This window comes from Netta rufina, assembly GCF_964035555.1.
Source record: "Netta rufina genome assembly, chromosome: 4".
In the NCBI taxonomy this organism is placed as follows: Eukaryota; Metazoa; Chordata; class Aves; order Anseriformes; family Anatidae; genus Netta; species Netta rufina.
In genome coordinates, this window is record NC_140127.1 from 77,129,717 (window position 1) to 77,147,220 (window position 17,504).

Below are 17,504 nucleotides of genomic sequence, written 5' to 3' on the forward strand. Positions count from 1 at the left end.
ACAGGGGAGAGGGGGGCGGCTGTGGCGGCGGGGGGGGGCAGAGAGGGCAGCAGGAGGAGGTGCCGTTGCGTGCGTGTGGCCGACGCCCCTCTGGGTTGGCTGGACTGCTCCGTCCCGAGGCATGCTGGGAGCTGTAGTTCTGCGCTGCCGGGCGGCCACGTGGGCTCCGGGCTGCGCGGCCGGGCCGGGGCCGGGGCCGGGCCGTGCGCGCCGGGGGGCGCAGGTTGCCGCTGGCGGCGAGCGCGGTTGCCGGCGGTGAGGCGAGCGAGAGCCTCCGGGGGTGCCTCCTCGGACCGTCGGGCCGGGAGGGGCGGGGGGTGTTGAGGCCGGGCACGGGTCCTCGCTGCGCTTGATCGTTGGGCTGCGCCGCGCCGCGCCTCGGAGGCTTTCCTCTCCCTGCGTCCTGACAGCCGGCTCTCTCCTTGTGCTGCGGTTCACCGGGGCAGAAGCAGCTCCCCGCCGCTAGGACCCCTGCGGGGTTTGTTGCCGAGCGAAGGTGGCGCACCGGGTAAAGCGAGGAAAGCCGCAGCTGGCGTGCTGCGGTCGCAGGGTTCTCAGGAGAGAGAGCAGCCCGTCCGTCCCGACTGTCCAGGTAAGTCGCAGCGACCTCGGGGTGGAATCAAGGCGTGCTCGTAAGCTTCCTGCAGCCCCGGCTCAAAGGCTTCATTGAATTTGCGGAAGCGCGAGCTGCTCGGCGCTGGGAAGCGCAAAGGGAAGGAAGGCACGTAGTGCCTGCCGAGTCGTAGTAGCCTCTTAGACCTAGAATGAATTGGCCTGTCAGGCTCTGTCTGTTGCTCAGTCTTTGGTACGAGAGGCTAAACTTTGTCCCGCCTCAGCTTTCGGAGTTGTCCTAGGAATAGACTGGTGCTTGCGGGGCTTTCCAGGACGCTGGTTGCGGTCAGTGAGGACAGACGTGAGAGGCAATTTCTGTCTGTCTGTCTGTCTATTGGTTATGTCCCAAGAGTTTTGCTTGAACTGTGTGCAATAAAGGAGGCCTTGGGCCTGTACTGAGCAGCGAGAGAGAGCAAAACTCTGCGTAAGCACTGGCTGTGGCAACGTTGCTTGGGAGTTGAGCGGCTGGGGGTCTTTCCAGAGGTGGGGGGTCTTCCCAGCGGAACTCGGTACGCAGGCAGAAACGTGACCTTCGAGGTCTTTGTTTGTCTTGCGCTGCAGCTGTGGTATTTGACCCGTAACTGTATGGAGTTGCTGAATTCTAGAGGGGATGATAGAGACGTCCCTGGTTCAGCCTTTTTTTTGCCGCAGTCCTTGCAGAAGTTCTGGAAAAATGAGTAGTATCCTTCTCTTTAAGTTCACCTTTTAAAGAGTTCTTCCTGCAGACTCCTGTCTCCGTGGTTTAGGTACGTGATTTGTGTGAAACAGAGCCAGACTTTCCTGTTAACGAGTGCCCTGACTGAAATTCCCTGTTGTTGGAGAACAAGAACCATCAGTGGTGCTTGGCGGTTTAAAACCTCTTGGCTTACGCAAAGGCTAACTTGCCAAAGCGAATGGGAAGTAGCCTAAAGTTCAGTAGATGCGCTGAATAGAAAAGGCCGTCTTCTTGACGGGAAAAGAGCTTTGCAGAACGTGAGCTTTGTTTCCCGTAGGGCTCCCTGCTTGCCCACCTGTTCAGCGATTACTGCAGGCTTTGACTGGTCCCCTCAGGCCCAATATCGCACACGTGCTGTGCTGCAGACGGTGCCTTAGCTTCCTTGCCGTCTCGTGCTGCGTTACTTGTACCTGCAGAAAACTTACTTCAGTGTCACAGAAACCCCGTGGGAAGCGTTCCCGACTCACGCTGGTAGGACCATCCCGTCGTGGCTGGTAAAATCCAGGAGCAGGACGATGCTTGGAAGAACGTCACCTATGGAGGAGAAAACAACAGTCTCCTTCCTGTTAGGCAACAGGTTTCCAAGACTGGTTTCCCCACCCCCCTGTGCGTTTTGAAGGAGGCAGTCCCTAAGCTGATGCAGTCCAACTATCCAACTGCATCTAAGATGCTGGTTGTTACTTCCATAAGCTATAAAGGAACTTAATGTGTTCTGTGTTTTTTTTTTTTTTTTTTTTTTTTTTTTAGGTCGAGGCTTGTGTGCGTGAGTTTGGCTTGTCGCGATGGCCGGTGTAGATGATCGCTCACGTGCCCCAAAGCTCCTTGTGCTGATGCTGGATCTGCCCCACGGTAAAGGACCGCATGCTGTGTGTTCAGCTTTTCTTCCTTACCGTGTCGTCCGTATGTATGTATGTATTTACTTCTCTGAAGGAAAGGGTGGATTTTTCGTGGGTCCCTCTGTGCGCGTCTCGAACCAGGCTGCAGTAAATACGCGTAAGCGAGTAGGCTGCTGCAGCGCGTCCTGGACAGTATCAGGGTGCTACTCTGCTAGCAGTGGAGAGCTGGGTGAAGGTGCCCAGGGTAAGGGCTTGTTCTGCCTCAAGTTGAACAGAAAGTTTCAGGAGTTGAGCATCCCAGGGGATGTTTGTAGGACTGCTGTTAGACGATAAAGGTTCAGATGGCTGTCGACGAAGGGGATTTTGTTGGTTCTTTCTCGATAGCTGTTCCTGCCAAAGATCGCGTCGGTCACAAAAGGTGGTAGTAACCTTGCGGTTTCTATGTTCTGTAGCGTTTGTACTAAAATACACTGGCAGATGAATAAATGAGCAGGTACAAATACACGTGACTCTATAGCTGAGACTAAATAATGTGCAGTTTCTTCTGTGTTTTATCTTTCAAAGCACGTTGTTGCTGAGCGCCTGAGCTTTTTGCTCGCATTACCGAGGAAAGGGAATGGCAGTGCTTCTTCCCCCCTCGTCTCTCTTTTTTTTTTTTTTTTTTTTTTTTCCCCCCCCCCCTCTCCTCTTCTTCCTCGATGACAGGGACTCGAAATGTTTTCCTTGGATGTCCACGTGAAAAACGAGATAAATAAATAAATGCTGATGGTGAAGACACTGACAGAATTGGGTGACATTTTCAAGGTAGAGGAGGGGCGAAGAATGTGGAAATTCCTGGTACATTAGTGGTGCTCTGTTAACAAAACTGACGTATACGCCACTTGCTGTTCCTAGTTTTTTGGTTTGGTTTTCCTTTCAGTAGTCTCCCCGAAGGCTTTTGCGGACACACGGTGTATCTTTTCTGTTCTTCCAGTATTCGTTTGTCAGGAAAGACGACCATGCAATCCGAGGGCTGTGGACAACCATCTACCAGGTGGTTGTTGCAGCCTCCATCGGTCATGTTATTTGTGCTTTTAGCTCGCCCTCTCCTATATCTTGAGTTGAATTTCTTTTTTTTTTTTTTTGGCAACGCTATGTTTGCAGTGATAGCATTGCTGCCGAGGTATTTTTTGACTAAAAATGATCTTAACTGTAGTAGTGAATTCACAGAGTGTGGCTTTGTGTAACGACTCCCGCGATCACAACTTTTTTTTTTTTTTTTTCCTTTGTCACAGATAGGAGGAAAGCTCTTTCCAGAGAGATGGAAAGAAAGTTGTTTCAGAATACGTTCAGAATGTCTGAAGTTGTTTTGGAATTTTTTTTTTTTTTTTTTTTTTTAGTAGTTAACGGTAGTACAGCCCACAGAGCAATTTCTTTGTGCGTGAGAACTCGCGGGTTAACTGAAAGTTACTTGTTTTATTATAAAACTAGGATTTGAAGCCACGGGCATTCAGAAATGCATATGATATGTCTTGTCACAGTCTTCTAGATCAGCTAACCGGAATGAGAACCAATCTTCTGAAAACACACAGGGATATCGTGGGGCAGGATGAAGGTAAATGGACACAATTATTTATTAATATTCTGGTACAGCTATTTAATTCACCTAAGTAGTGTTTCTGTCCTCGGTGTGGGAGAGGAAGTAGACTTTGCATCGTTTCTTGGGTCAGTCGTCCTTCCCTAGATTCTGAAGGAAAAGAATGAAATTTCTGCCTTCTGTCACAAAACATGTTGTGCGTGCTTGGAATTTGAAAATTAAGTTTCATGGGTGAGCTTTCCTGTGCAACAGGATGCAGTAGATGTTCTTATAGTGATGGTGAAAGGAAAGAGGGGCTTTATTTGCCTTTTGCTTTTCCTTTGTCTTGTAGAGGGAGGAAATAGTGATTTCTAGTTCTTAAATGCTAACACTGGAAATGGAAGCATGCGAGGCTTGTATTTCCTTAGTCTTAAGGTAGACTAAATTTAGATACCTTGTTCTGCTGCAGACTGCCTTCACGGCGTTCCTGTTGCTCAAAGGGGAAATCATCAGGAGTAGTTGAAAATGATGCCTTCACCCCTTCGGGAGATTGATCCAGATCAACCAAAAAGGCTTCTTCATACACTTGGCAGTCTGTTCAAACAGGATGAGAAGGTAGGAGAAGTCTTGCTATCTGCTGTATCATTATTTGAAAAGTAACTGAATTGTAACACGGAGGCAAATACTCTGGTAGTGAATTGACGAAGCAATTGTATTTTACTTATATTAAAAAAAAAAAAAAAGTCTTTTCAGGGTATGATGATAGATGAAGCAGATAAATTTGTTGCTGGGCCTCAGAATAAGATCAAGCGTCCTGGAGAGCCCAATACTCCAGCATCACTAAAGAGAGAAGGCGTAGCATGTCGCCGCTATTGCGACGGCCACAATCACTGTTGTGACAAACCATGTTGGTGGGAAAGGGCCACCCTGTGCTGCTGGATCTCCGTCACCATATCTGAACCTCAAAGGCATGCCAACAAATAAAGGTATGTTGGAGTTGTTGTAGTACAGGAACTTGCGTGGTCATAAATGGACATAGTGTGCAGAAAAAAAAAAAAAAGGTCTCCGTGCTTTCTGTGTTAATTCAAAAGGACACGTAAGTTTTAGAGTTAATTGGGACTGAATTTCTTTGGTCGGCTTAGACAAACAGGCTGTTGCTATAGGTAATGAAGTCCTGAATGAGCAATAATTTTGAACTGTTTCTAAAAAGTGCTGAAACCTTTCACCACGATGGTTTGGCGGTAGCAAGGATTTCATTTCAGCTTTTAATTCTCATTTGTGTATTCTGTAGTGGGGAAGGGAGAAGTGGGGAAGGAAAGTGTGTAAAAAAAAAAATAAATAAAAAATTAAAATTTCTCACAAATAGTAATTTACCCACCTGTTGCAGCAGAGTCGAAAGAAAAATTTGCTGGAACTGGGGGAAGGAGGGGAAACTTTAGTTTACTTTAGTCACTGAAATGGGAATACAGCAAATAACTTAACGACAGTCATATGAGACGGTAGCAGCCCAAAAGGAGGTATTCCTGTGGTTGCGTCAAAGGGTGAATAAAACTACTGAAGTGATCTGACAGTGCTGAGTAACTCTCTACACAGTACTTTCAACAAGAAGGGATGCAGAATAATGTCCTTCTGTGTTTTTTGATCCTGCAGTTATATGCACTACTAAGCTCCTTCTTAATTTTCAGACACTGGTATCAGTACTGTCCAAGATGGTAATGGAGAGAAGAAAGCAGAAAACTGTCAGTTGCTGGAAAAGCAAATTGATGGCTTGTCTGTGCAAATGGCTTCTTCGGTTCCAGCTGTTAAGGGAGAGGATGAAATGTCACCTGGTGACTTAGACTCTCTACATGATGAGTTCAATTGCTTAAATGATGCAAAGATGGCTTGGATCATAAGCCTGGTACCAATGCACTTGTTCGAGGGCCTCTAAATTACAGCGTGGCTGGAGATGACCAAAAACGAGTGATGGAGTCTACTTCTGAATCTGTGCCAAATTGATTTAAAATAACACCTACAATGTTGGAGGGAAGCGATGCTGGTATTAAAATCAGAGTGGTGAAAGAGGTTCGCAAACGTGGAAGAAGTAAGTTCTTTATTAGTGTATTAAAAATAGGCTAGGGGTACAGAAGACTTTTTCTTGAAATGAGGATCTATTTTGAAAATAAAACCTCAGATTTGGAATGATTTTTGATTACTCGTGTACAAGTAGTGGAAGAACAAGAAAGTAAGTACATGTATTCACAGTCCAACTTTATATCCTCACCGTCCTTACTGCAGCACTCTTAAGCAGGCTTAATCACAGCACCATTCGTGTTTTCATAGTTGGTTCAGAGAAGAAAACACAGAAACCAATGAAAAAATACTGTTGTTTCACATCTAAGGTGTCCGGTTCATTCTTTTGCGCTACTTTTTTTTTTTTTTTGTTAAACTTTATACGAGACAATCGTGCTCATGCTCCACATAGATCGGTCATCTTGTAAAGAGTAGTTATCTTAAACCTCTGCTTTCAAAAATGACAGCTCTAGGTTGAAACATGGCTTGGTATCCCTTTGTTTCTATTAACTGCTGATCATGGCAGCGTGTTCGTGGAGATACAAGGCTTCTCTGCTGATTAAACCTAGTCTGCATTTTCCAAGGGCAGGTGTTTCTAGATACTGCTCTTTTAAGAGAACAAAATTCAGCGTTACATTTGAATATCAGCTAATCGATATCACTTCAAATTATTGGTATGCTGGCTTTTTTTTCTTATGTGCATTACTGTATGCAGAAATGGGAAACTCTAGGCTGTGTTGTTTTTCCTTTGGCTGTTGAGATTTACTGAAAATGCATTTACAAGATCTGTTTCTAATATCTGTTTGGATCTCTTCTTTAAGATCGTGAAAAAAATCTTCTCTCTTCTTGAGGAGGTACGTACAAGGACGGATGGAAACTCAGAAGTATTTCATTGAATTTGCTATAAGGGAAGGAGCAAGGTTTGTATAGATACGAATGATTCAGAGTTAAACGCTAACGTTGTTCATGATAGCAAATCTCAATCTTTTCCAAAACAAGTGTTTTGTTTTGACATACTGAAATTATTACAGTTTCAGCGGTCAAACTGCCGTTGTATTTTCTGAAGTAAATGGTCGTTACCTAGAGCTGAAGTGTGAAATAGAAAGATATGGGTGGTTATGGAAGAAAGACCCAGAATTTGCGTGGGTTGGGGAAAGATGGCTGTATCAAATTAAATTTGCCATTCTGATGTCAGAAATGAGGGAAGCTCTTCCATGCTGGAAACAGAGAGCCTCTGCTAATACTGTTTGTCGTGGCAAAATAATACTGAGTTATTTAACTGCTGTTTTTGGAAGAAGAAATGAAATTACTTCCCTAGGTTTAAAAATCGTGTCTTAATACAGCACTTAGAGAGAACGCTAGAGGAGCTAGAGTTCAACAGCCTACCCAACAGAGTTAATCAGGTGAACGGTAGATAATAGTGTACCAGCCAGAGGAATACGGACCGGGAATGAGTTTGCTGTGCCGCAGAAGAGTGGAAGAGGACGTAGCTGTTGCCCTCGCCATCCTGGCGGTCAAGTGATCTTACTGTCAGAGCCTGAGAAGAAGCAGCAGAGCTTTAACTTTACGAACCTCTATCGGCAGAAGCTGGGCTGTAACCTTAAGGACGTGCTATGAAAGGTGTGGCTTTTTTCCTGTGGAGGGTGCTCTTTGCTCAACAGGCTGAAAAAAATAACCATTGCTGCCCCTCCTGCAGGTGGTGAGAATTTACTCGCTTGAATACTGTCATTAGCCGTTTTACGTGCAATAGGCAGTGGATCGCACTAAAATGGGGCACTGTCAAATGCACACAGTGTCTGCATTGTGGAGAGATCCCATCTGTTGTGTGTCGTGTCCCCCCCCCCCAATAAAAAAACAAACAAACAAACAAAAAAAAAAACTCCCAGAAACACCTGCACTGGTAATATTGCATGTTGCCAGCACAGAGACGAGGGTCTTGTTCCCGAGAACTGCTAGCCATGCCTTTAAACTTGAGATTCAGCGTAGATCGAGAGTAAAGAAACTGCTGTTGTGTTAATGAAAGCTAAAGACAGCCCTGTGACTGTTACCACTTGGTGGTTACTAAACAATCTACCTCAGACTCTCTTCTGTTTTTATCTGCAGACATTATGAAAGCGCACCTGAGGCTTCCCAGGTCCCTGACTTCAGTTCTCTTTCATCCCGTGAGCAGGACGGAGATTCTTCAGGTGGCCTTGCCTTGGCACACGCTGTGCTTTGGAAGCACTAAAAAGAAATGCTTTTAAAAGTGTGCATTTATTTTAATGTTCATACAAAAGAGACTGGTTTTGAACAGTGTTGTTACCGGATCACTAATTTGATATTTTAACTGTATACATTTTTTTGAACATAGGGGGGTGTGTGTGTGTATATGTGTGTGTGTGTGTGTGTGTGTGTGTATATATATATATATATATAAATAAACCGTTTTATTAATTCTCATTAAGTGCTGATCTGAGGAGTCTGTAATGGGCAGCGCTGAATTCCTCGAATTGTCTGTCACCAACAGACCGCTAATATTTTTTGTGAAACCAGTCTGCATATCCTGAAACCCCACTTCTGGTAATAGCTGCGGAATGTGTTTGTTACTTACCTCCCGGTAGCACGTACCCTGGAGCACCTGCCTTATCAGTCAGCTCAGCCTGTACAGGGTGTACATTTTTGCTCCAAGGCTAAAGTGTTAAAGACACCAAGTTCCAGCTTGCCAAATCCTTGGTTACCCGAGTTAATATCCTCCCTTCCGTTCCTCTTACTCTTTTGTTCAAAGGTAATGTTGTGAATCACAGAAAATGCAACGAAGACTGGAGCACCTGCACGTAATTAATATTTTCCTTTTAAACGGTAATGTGCCAGTAGTAAGTGGCTCTTCAGATAATTTTATTTTCGGTTGTTCTCATTTAAAAACAGTCTCCTGCTCCTTTAACAGCTTTCTTTTAAAAGACAAGTTGAAGTTGTGCTGGCGTTAACAAGCTCTTCACAAGGTACTGGGGCTGTCCTGAGGATTCCACTTGACCAGCCAGCAGAAGAGGCAGGGAAACATACTTACGTTGATGGCCTGAACTTCTCTTCCTCTTACTCTTTTTAGTACTAGCCAGCGTGTGTGAGACATCTTTTCCTTCTCCTGTGAAGCAGGGGGCTGGTCTTTCTGGAAGAGGTTGTTTGACCATTGGAATTACACCAGTGAGATTCAAGAAGGAAATTAAATCCAAAAGCAGCAGCGTATCTTTATTACTACGTTAAGTGAGAAAGTGACACGTGGAACGAACTCGTTATAAACAATTCTGAACTCTTTTTCTTATCGGGAACGTACTTATCTGTACCGTTGAACGTACTTGGGGGGGGAAAAAAACAAACAAACAAAAAAAAACAACAAAAAAAAACAAACCACAGTAGTACCTTGGAATACATAGGGCGATTCATCCCTTCAGGATCATTACACGGCAGCTGTATGTCACCACAATACGCCTCTTTTGCTTAATGGTGGACTTCTAAGAGGGAATTTACTTGGGTCAGGTATACTGTGTGTATGTGGTTTTATGCGTGTAGAACTGCCTGTACTACACTATCTCTTAAATAGGTGGTGGTAAGAGGAGACAGCTTTCTTCTAGTAGATTCTTACTTAAGTTTCTTTAGTGATTCCGGGGGCACTCACTTGACCGTGATGTGCCTGAGCAGGGCCTGTGGCCTGGTTAGCATCTAAACCTCCTCCTCTGATGTGGTACAGCTGTCTGCTAAATTAGTTGCAGAAAGATGGTGACTTTAACTCAGACAGTTCTCTCTTACCTCACTATTGTTTTATCTGGATAATTTGAATTTGGATTAGAGCGGCGGAGGGAAAAGATGCCTTACGCTGAAACGGACGCGAGTCTGTGAGAAGAAAGCCAGGCGTCCTTGGAGACTGTGCCAATGAAAAGGCGAAGAAAAAATGAGTGGAATAAATCTCAGTGCACGTAGTCCTGCATCCCGAAGGGAGCACAGAAGGAAGGTTGCTTGCTTAGAAGAGCAGTGGATGCTTCGTGCCCGCCTTAAAGAGAATATTAACAGAGAGAATTCTTTGTAAGACAAGCTGCCCCGCGGGGTGTGGGTAGCAAATACGTTGGAAAAAATACAGCCACAAGCTCCGAATGGCACAGTAGGCGAGCTGTGATCCGCCCGACAAGGCCTCCCGCGGGCGCCCTCTGCCGCCACCTGCTGGTGGGAAAGGGGTACTGCAGGCGGCCGGGGGGCGCGCATGCGCGGTGACGCCTGCGGGCGCCCTCTGCCGCCACCTGCTGCTGTTATTCGGGTACTGCAGGCGGCCGAGGGGCGCGCATAGCGCGGTGACTCCCGCGGGTGCCCTCTGCCGCCACCTGCTGGTGTCATTCGGGTACTGCAGGCGGCCGAGGGGCGCGCATAGCGCGGTGACTCCCGCGGGCGCCCTCTGCCGCCACCTGCTGGTGGGAAGCGAGTACTGCAGGCGGCCGAGGGGCGCGCATGCGCGGTGGGGTCCGGTGGCGCCCTCTGCCGCCACCTGCTGGTGGTAAAGGGGTACTGCAGGCAGCCGGGAGGCGCGCATGCGCGGTGACGCCCGCGTGCGCCCTCTACCGCCACCTGCTGGTGATATTCGAGTACTGCAGGCTGCCGGGCGCCACGAATGCGCCATGACGCCCGCGGACACCCTCTGCCGCCATCTGCTGGTGGAAAACGAGTACTGCAGGCGGCCGGGGGGCGCGCATAGCGCGGTGACGCCCGCGGGCGCCCTCTGCCGCCACCTGCTGCTGTTATTCGGGTACTGCAGGCGCCCGGGGGCCGCGCATGCGCCGTGACGCCGGCGGGCGCCCTCTGCCGCCACCTGCTGCTGTTATTCGGGTACTGCAGGCGGCCGGCGTGCACGCATGCGCGGTGGAATCCGGTGGCGCCCTCTGCCGCCACCTTCTGGTGTTATTCGGGTACTGCAGGCGGCCGGGGGCCGCGCATGCGCGGTGACGCCCGCGGGCGCCCTCTGCCGCCACCTGCTGATGGGATAGGGGTACTGCAGGCGGCCGGGGGGCGCGCATGCGCGGTGACGCCCGCGGGCGCCCTCTGCCGCCACCTGCTGGTTTTAATCGGGTACTGCAGGCGGCCGGGGGGCGCACATGCGCGGTGACGCCCGCGGGCGGCCTCTGCCGCCTCCTGCTGGTTTTAATCGGGTATTGCAGGCGGCCGGGGGGCGCGCATGCGTAGTGACGCCGGCGGGCGCCCTCTGCCGCCACCTGCTGGTGGAGAACGAGTACTGCAGGTGGCCGGCGTACACGCATGCGCGGTGGGGTCCGGTGGCGCCCTCTGCCGCCACCTGCTGGTGTTATTCAGGTACTGCAGGCGGCCGGGGGCCGCGCATGCGCGGTGACGCCCGCGGGTGCCCTCTACCGCCACCTGCTGGTGGAGAACGAGTACTGCAGGCGGCCGAGGGGGGCGCATGCGCGGTGGGGCCCGGGGGCGCCCTCTGCCGCCTCCTGCTGGTGGAAAACGAGTACTGCAGGCGGCCGTGGGGCCGTGCATGCGCGTTGCTTATTACGTCGTTGTTTTTTTTGATGTGCAATTTCCTACGCTCCTAGGTTTTTCTTCATATGTAAATCACACAGAGTCACAGATCTTCTAGGTTGGAAGAGACCTCAAGATCATTGAGTCCAACCTCTGACCTAACACTAAAGTTTGAGCTAATTCCCGTGGAAAAATTTTTCATTTACTTTCTTGGTTGTATTGTCCTTTCTATGTTCAAAGCTGAGGCATAAATACGGTAAATTTTGCTTCTAGAAACACCCCAGTTCTTTTGTCTGCACTCTGCATGCTGTAAACTAGGGATAGGCACAAAAAAAACCAAATAAATAAATAAATAAAAGAACACAGCTGCTGCTGCTCCTGCTCTCTTTCTTGTGGTTTGCCCCCTCCCCTTTCCCAGGTGATTGGGTTTGGGTGCTGGGCGGGGCCAAATGGTATAGGAGCCCCAGGCACGGCATCAGAGAGCTCCTTCTGCCTGGGCTGCTCTTTGGGGGCAGTGCTTTGTTGATGCTTCTGTTAGCTACATGCAGGGTTCTGTTGGTGGGTCAGGGTCTGGTACGATCTTTTAGAGGAAACCGATCTAGTAGTATGTGCATTTATTGCTTGAAGCTCTTTGGAGGTGATTAATTGTTATAGCACATTTATGGATAGGATGTCAATGTTATTTTGTGCGTTTGCTTTGTTGTTCTAGGTCCCTCGTGATTTTTGCAGGGTTACAGGGCAGATGCCACCAGATCTACCCCTTTTGTTGTTTTTGTTTTGTTTGTTTGTTTGTTTTTCTTGATTTTTCTTTTTCTTTTTTGGAAGGGGGTTTGGGATTTGAGCGTCCTATTTTTTTGGGTTTGCGATTTGAGCATCTCAATTTTGCGGGTTTGGGATTTGAGCGTCTTAATTTATTGGGTTAGGGGTTTTAGGCATAGGACTTCAGGGGTTTAGTGTGGTAAATAGTTTGGGTTAGGTCTGTAGGGGTTTCGAGGATGTTTAGGGATAGGGCTTGAGGCTTTTTTGTGTAAGGGCGGGAAGGGCTAGGGTTACAGTGAGTGCTGTTAAATGTAGTTCTCGAAAACTCGGCCTCTGATTGGCCGTGCTGGCTGTCCAGGGAATTCTGGTAGGTGTAGTTTTCCGGCACCAGGCTTCCGGTAGGCCGTGTTGACTGCCCAGAGCATGCCGGGAAATGTAGTTCTGGGACTCCGGACCTCCGGGGGGCCATGTTGAGCGCCCAGAGCATGCCTGGAAATGAAGTTCTCGGGAACTAGGGTTGGGGTTAGGGAATAGGGCTGGGGCTAGGGTTAGAGTTTAGGGTGCGGGTTGGGGTTAGGGTTAGGGCTAGTGAATGCTGGTTCTCCGTGTTTGCAGATGATGGTGAGCGTGTTTAAACTAATTCCAGTTGAAGAAGTTTCAGTTACTTGCTTGGTGCCGTTATCAGTTCAACATTAAAAGCTGCAGCAAAAGCAAAAGGGGATTTTTGCTTCTAGAAACACCACAGGTCTCTTGTCTGCTCTCTGAATGTTTTTGAGATGAAACAGATTTTAAAAAACAAAGGAAAAAACAAAACAAAACAAAACACAGCTGCTTCTTTTGCTCTCTTCCTACCTTCATGTGCTTTGCCCCTCCCCTTTCCCAGGTGATTGGGTTTGGGTGCTGGGCGGGGCTAAATGCTATATGAGCCCCAGGCATGCCATCAGAGAGCTCCTTCTGCCTGGGCTGCTCTTTGGGGGTAAGTGCTTTGTTTTTCCTTCAGTCAGTTGCCGGGTTCTCTAGGCAGGCTGGAGTCTATGGATTTCTGGAATTCTAAGGGCTTGGAATTCACTTCATAGAGGGATATTTAGCAGAGGTTGCTGGCTCAGTTTGGGGCGCGGTTGTCACTGCAGTTATTTTCCTACAGCCAATAGAGTAAAATTCCAGTTTGCCTTTTAGAGGTGCTATAAGTGGGTAAAGAGAACAGATGGAAGCGTGTGCCACGTGGGGTAGGCAAGCGGCTGAGGTACAGGAGGGGATGAGAGTATGTGATTTTTTTTCTGGGGATGAAATGGACTCAATTTTGTTGGTGTATAATCTGTTCTGCTCCTAGATTTTTCTTTCAATGTGAAGAAAAGTTTGAGCTAATTCCAGGTAAGAAAGTTCCAGTTACTTGCTGGGTCGTATTGTCCTTTTAATATTCAAAGCTACAGCAAAAGCGTGGGGATTGTTGCTTCAAGAAACACCCCGGTTTTCTTGTCTGCACTCTGCATGCCGTTGAGCTAAAGCAGACTAAAAAATAAATAAATACAGGAAACACACACACAAAAAACAACAATAACAAAAACAACAACAACAAAAAAAAACCACCATTGGGTGATGTGTTGTGAACGCAACGATCATTTAATCCCTTTGTTTTCCCAGGTGGTGTGGATTATACTGGTTGCACTGTTGGAGCTTGGATTTGGAGAGGAACAGGTGAGCATAGTTGTATGTTGCATCAGCAGTAGTCAGCGTTGTGGAGAAGGTTGGGCATCATGACCGGCATGCTAGTGAATGCTGGTACTCTGTTTTTGCAGCTGATGATGAGCCTGGCAATTGCCTAAGATGACGACCAGTGCCTGTGTATTTCTTGAGGCGGAGGGAATTTACCATGCAGCAACCTGAGAGCTAAGTTGGGGGGCACCTGGTATTTGCATATCTGGGGTGGCTAATGGGAGCTGGGAGCCAGAGGAGCATGGTGCCTGCTGGCTGACTAGACTTGGTGCCACGGAGAGGGTGGTTCAGGCTGGGTCACGTTCAGGCTGCTTGTGGCTGGGTCGCCAGGCTAATAGAAGAGGCGGGATTATTTTGTAGCGTGAGTGCGTGCGCCAGGCAGGACAGTTTCCTTCTGTTCGTCTGTCCTGTAGTGTTGCTTCTGCAGCGTCTGTTCTGTGCTTCTCGGGTCTTGATATCCTTCTAGCTTTTTACACTGGACTGACCAGACAGGGGACTTGGTAGCGGTGCTGAAGGGCCTCACTGCTTGTTTAGTCATCGTGGCTCTGATCCGAGCACTTCTTGTCTTGCAGTCGCTGCTTGAAATGCAGGTCTGTTTCAGGTCTCGTGCATCATATTCGGTTTGAGATGGCGTCTGTTTCCATCCTCACTCTTGCGGAAGTCATCTGGGCCGCATCAGGAGCTCTTGCTTGGAAATTGATTTCCTAAGCGTCGTCTTATGTGATTAAGGAGGTATTGGGGAGGCAAGGACAGTCCCCTGACAAGGACTGTATATCTCGAAACAAGACACCGGAACTCACGATAAGGAAGCGGCAGACGGACAGAGAAACAAATGTAAGGACTATAAATCTCAAAACTGGACGTTGGAATTCATTATAAAGACACAACAAAGGGAAGAATTAGCAACAGCCAGCTCTTGCGATTAAGAAACATGCCAACTCAGCGGATTCCTGACCAAAGGTGAAAAGTACACTGTGAGGAAGACTCGGGGTCTTCCTCCCAAAGACCCCTGCCCATGTCCCAAAGGCCCCTGCCCACAATTCTTGGGAGGTTCTACGCAGGCGCAAGGTGCCAAAAGGCTAATTAGCATGAGAAGCGAGGGAAGGCGGGGGTAGGTAATGAATATGTATAGGCGCCGGTAGAATATTGATTGATCGTATAAATTCAAGACTGCTTTCTGCTTTGGGTATGCACCATAGGTGGAGAGATCCCCCGTGCATCCAGCGCTGCAATAAAGAATATACCGCTTAAAGGAATTTCGGCTTCAATCTTTGAATCATATGGGGTTTTCAGTCCCCATCCTTCTGGTCTCTTGTCTTGAAGGCAGGCTTTTTAGGCCTCCATCACCCCAGTTCTGGCAGTGTCTTCCAGTTGCGTGTCGTGACATTTGCGTCTCTCCTTGGGTCTGGTGCAGAGCACCTGTTGTGACTTGCTGTTGCCGTAGGGCTTCCCTCCGGGGGTCACTTTTTCTTGCGCCTTGTGTTGTGTGTTTTGTTTGTAGTGTTTGTGGCGTGCCTGTGTGTGTATGTGTTTGGTCTGGAGCTGTCCTGCCTGGCAGTTAGTGATGACAGCTAACGTGGTAGTGCATGGGTGTGCTAATACATTGTCCGGACTGTGTTGGCGAAGACATCTGGTCTGCCTCTGCGCACGTACTGAAGGGCAGCAGGCACAGTCATCTCTGTGGTGTTTGTCAGATGTGTGTGTGGGGGGGAGAGTTGAGCTGCTTGTGAGCAGCTGCTCGCATAGTGCTTGAACGGTGTGCTTGAGGAGGAGGTCTGTCGAATCTTGAAAGCTTACAGATAAGGGGTTTTTGAAACTTTTATTTTTATTTCTCTCCTGTCCCCAGTAGAGTGTAAACCTTTGGAGGAACCTGTCGCAGGAAAGAGCTCCTTCCGGAACTGTTCAGCGCTCCGTAGGCAGCTCGGTGACTGGCTTGGGCTACTTCTGAGGTGTGCTGAGGCAAGGGGGCTGCTGTTTTGAAATGATAATATTGTAAACGGGGTCCCTTTGTGTTGTTGAGGGATGGGTGCTAATGCTGGCAGCTGAATGATTATCTTGTGACCGTTTTCATTTGTTAAAGCTGAAACACAGTGTACAACGCGGGACTTGACCGGAGCTGCTTTTGGCAAGGTGAGCGATGAACAGATGTAGCAGGTACTTTAGGGGTGCAGTTGTCACTGCAGTTACTTAACTGCACAAAGTACAGTAAAAATCCTGTTTATATTTCAGGGGTGTTGTAGCTGGCCTAAGAGAGCAGATGGAAGCATCTGCCTCGAGGGCAGGTGAGGGAGCAGAGGTTAGGGAGCAGATGAGAGTAACTGTCCCAGCTGTGCTGTGGCTTTGGATGCTGCTTCAGCCTATGCTTTTCTTTTTGTTTCACAGGTGTGTCGCACAGGCTGAGTGGGGCCAAGCTGCACTCTGAAGAGCAGCACGGGAAGGGCGGGCTGTTTGTGAGCTGGATTGGAGCAGAACTGCCAAGTAGCACGAGGTGACTGCGAAGGGTCTTGCTTTGCAGGTGCCATGGCAGGCTCTCCACAGAAGCGGTTGAGGATTTGAGAAGAGGTTGCAGATCATCGAGGAGCGACACGTGCAGGGACGGCTTGAAAACGGTATGGCTGCTTTCTCTTCTGTTTATCAGGTGTCCCAGGCAACGTGGGCTGTGATGTTAGCCTTTAGGATCGGAACAAAGCAGGCGCTGATGGCGGTCTTCTTTGGTAGGCAAAGAGGTGCCCGAAGCCCCCTCCTGTGCAGCCTGAGCACGCCTCGCTGAGGATGAAGCCTGCTTTCCAGCAGTTCTGGAAACTGTGTTGAGGCTGAAATGCTGCGTCTGTGTTCGGGTTGGGGTTGCACCTTGGTGAGTGTAGGGATGGGTTTTAAGTGGGTGCAGCGGAGGGCCCGGCCCCAGTGTCCTGTAGTGTGTTTTGACCCATCAGCATAGCCTTTTGGTTCTCAGATAGCCTGCTGAAGTAAGTGATTTTTGCTGCGAGTGGAACGGAATTGATTTTGTTGGCGTATAATCTGTTCTGCTCCTAGATTTTTCTTTCTGCGTAAATAAAAGTTTGAGCTAATTCGAGCTGAAAAAGCTTCAGTTACTTGCTTGGTTGTGTTGTCCTTTCAATATTCAAAGCTGCAGCGAAAGCGTGGGGATTGTTGCTTCTAGAAACACCCCAGTTCTCTTGTCTGCCCTCTGCATGCTGTTGAGCTAAGCCTTATAAATAAGTAAATAAACCACAGCTGCTGCTCCTCCTCTTTCTACTTTCATGTGCTTTGCCCCTCCCCTTTCCCAGGTGATTGGGTTTGGGTGCTGGGTGGGACCAAAAGGTATATGAGCCCCAAGTATGCCGTCAGAGAGCTCCTTCTGCCTGGGCTGCTCTTTGGGGGTAAGTGCTTTGTTTTTCCTTCAGTCAGTTGCCGGGTTCTCTAGGCAGGCTGGAGTCTATGGATTTCTGGAATTCTAAGGGCTTGGAATTCACTTCATAGAGGGATATTTAGCAGAGGTTGCTGGCTCACTTTTTTTTTGGGATGGTGGGATACGCTCCTGTGTTTGATCTGTATTTTAATCTCTAGATGAATCAACCCACTTGTGTAACTCTCCAGAGGACTAAACCCAGCTTGATGACATGCTAGAAGAGGCTTGACCGCGTTGGTGCAGTATTACCAAGAGACTGAGCAGGGTCACCTTTTTCATCTGCAAAGGGTATGTCTGTCATTACCCCTGCCGGGGCTGCTATGCATTCATGGCCTTGTGGCATTTGTGGACTTCAGT

At 48.5% G+C, this 17,504-nt stretch overlaps 1 long non-coding RNA gene across 4 annotated transcripts; it reads left to right on the top strand.

Annotated features, from left to right (window-relative positions):
• Positions 1–266: 266 nt before the first annotated feature.
• Positions 267–8,209, top strand: LOC311208912. 4 transcript variants are annotated; one of them, XR_014618359.1, is made up of 11 exons: positions 267–592; positions 1,766–1,933; positions 2,075–2,176; positions 2,869–2,967; positions 3,684–3,757; positions 4,188–4,333; positions 4,463–4,704; positions 5,404–5,801; positions 6,592–6,690; positions 7,114–7,390; positions 7,874–8,209. It is a non-coding gene; the product is annotated as an uncharacterized lncRNA (long non-coding RNA). The 4 variants fall into 4 exon arrangements; XR_014618358.1 differs by lacking the exon at positions 2,869–2,967 and having other exon boundaries at positions 1,744–1,933; XR_014618360.1 differs by lacking the exon at positions 2,869–2,967.
• The last annotated feature ends 9,295 nt before the right edge of the window (positions 8,210–17,504 follow it).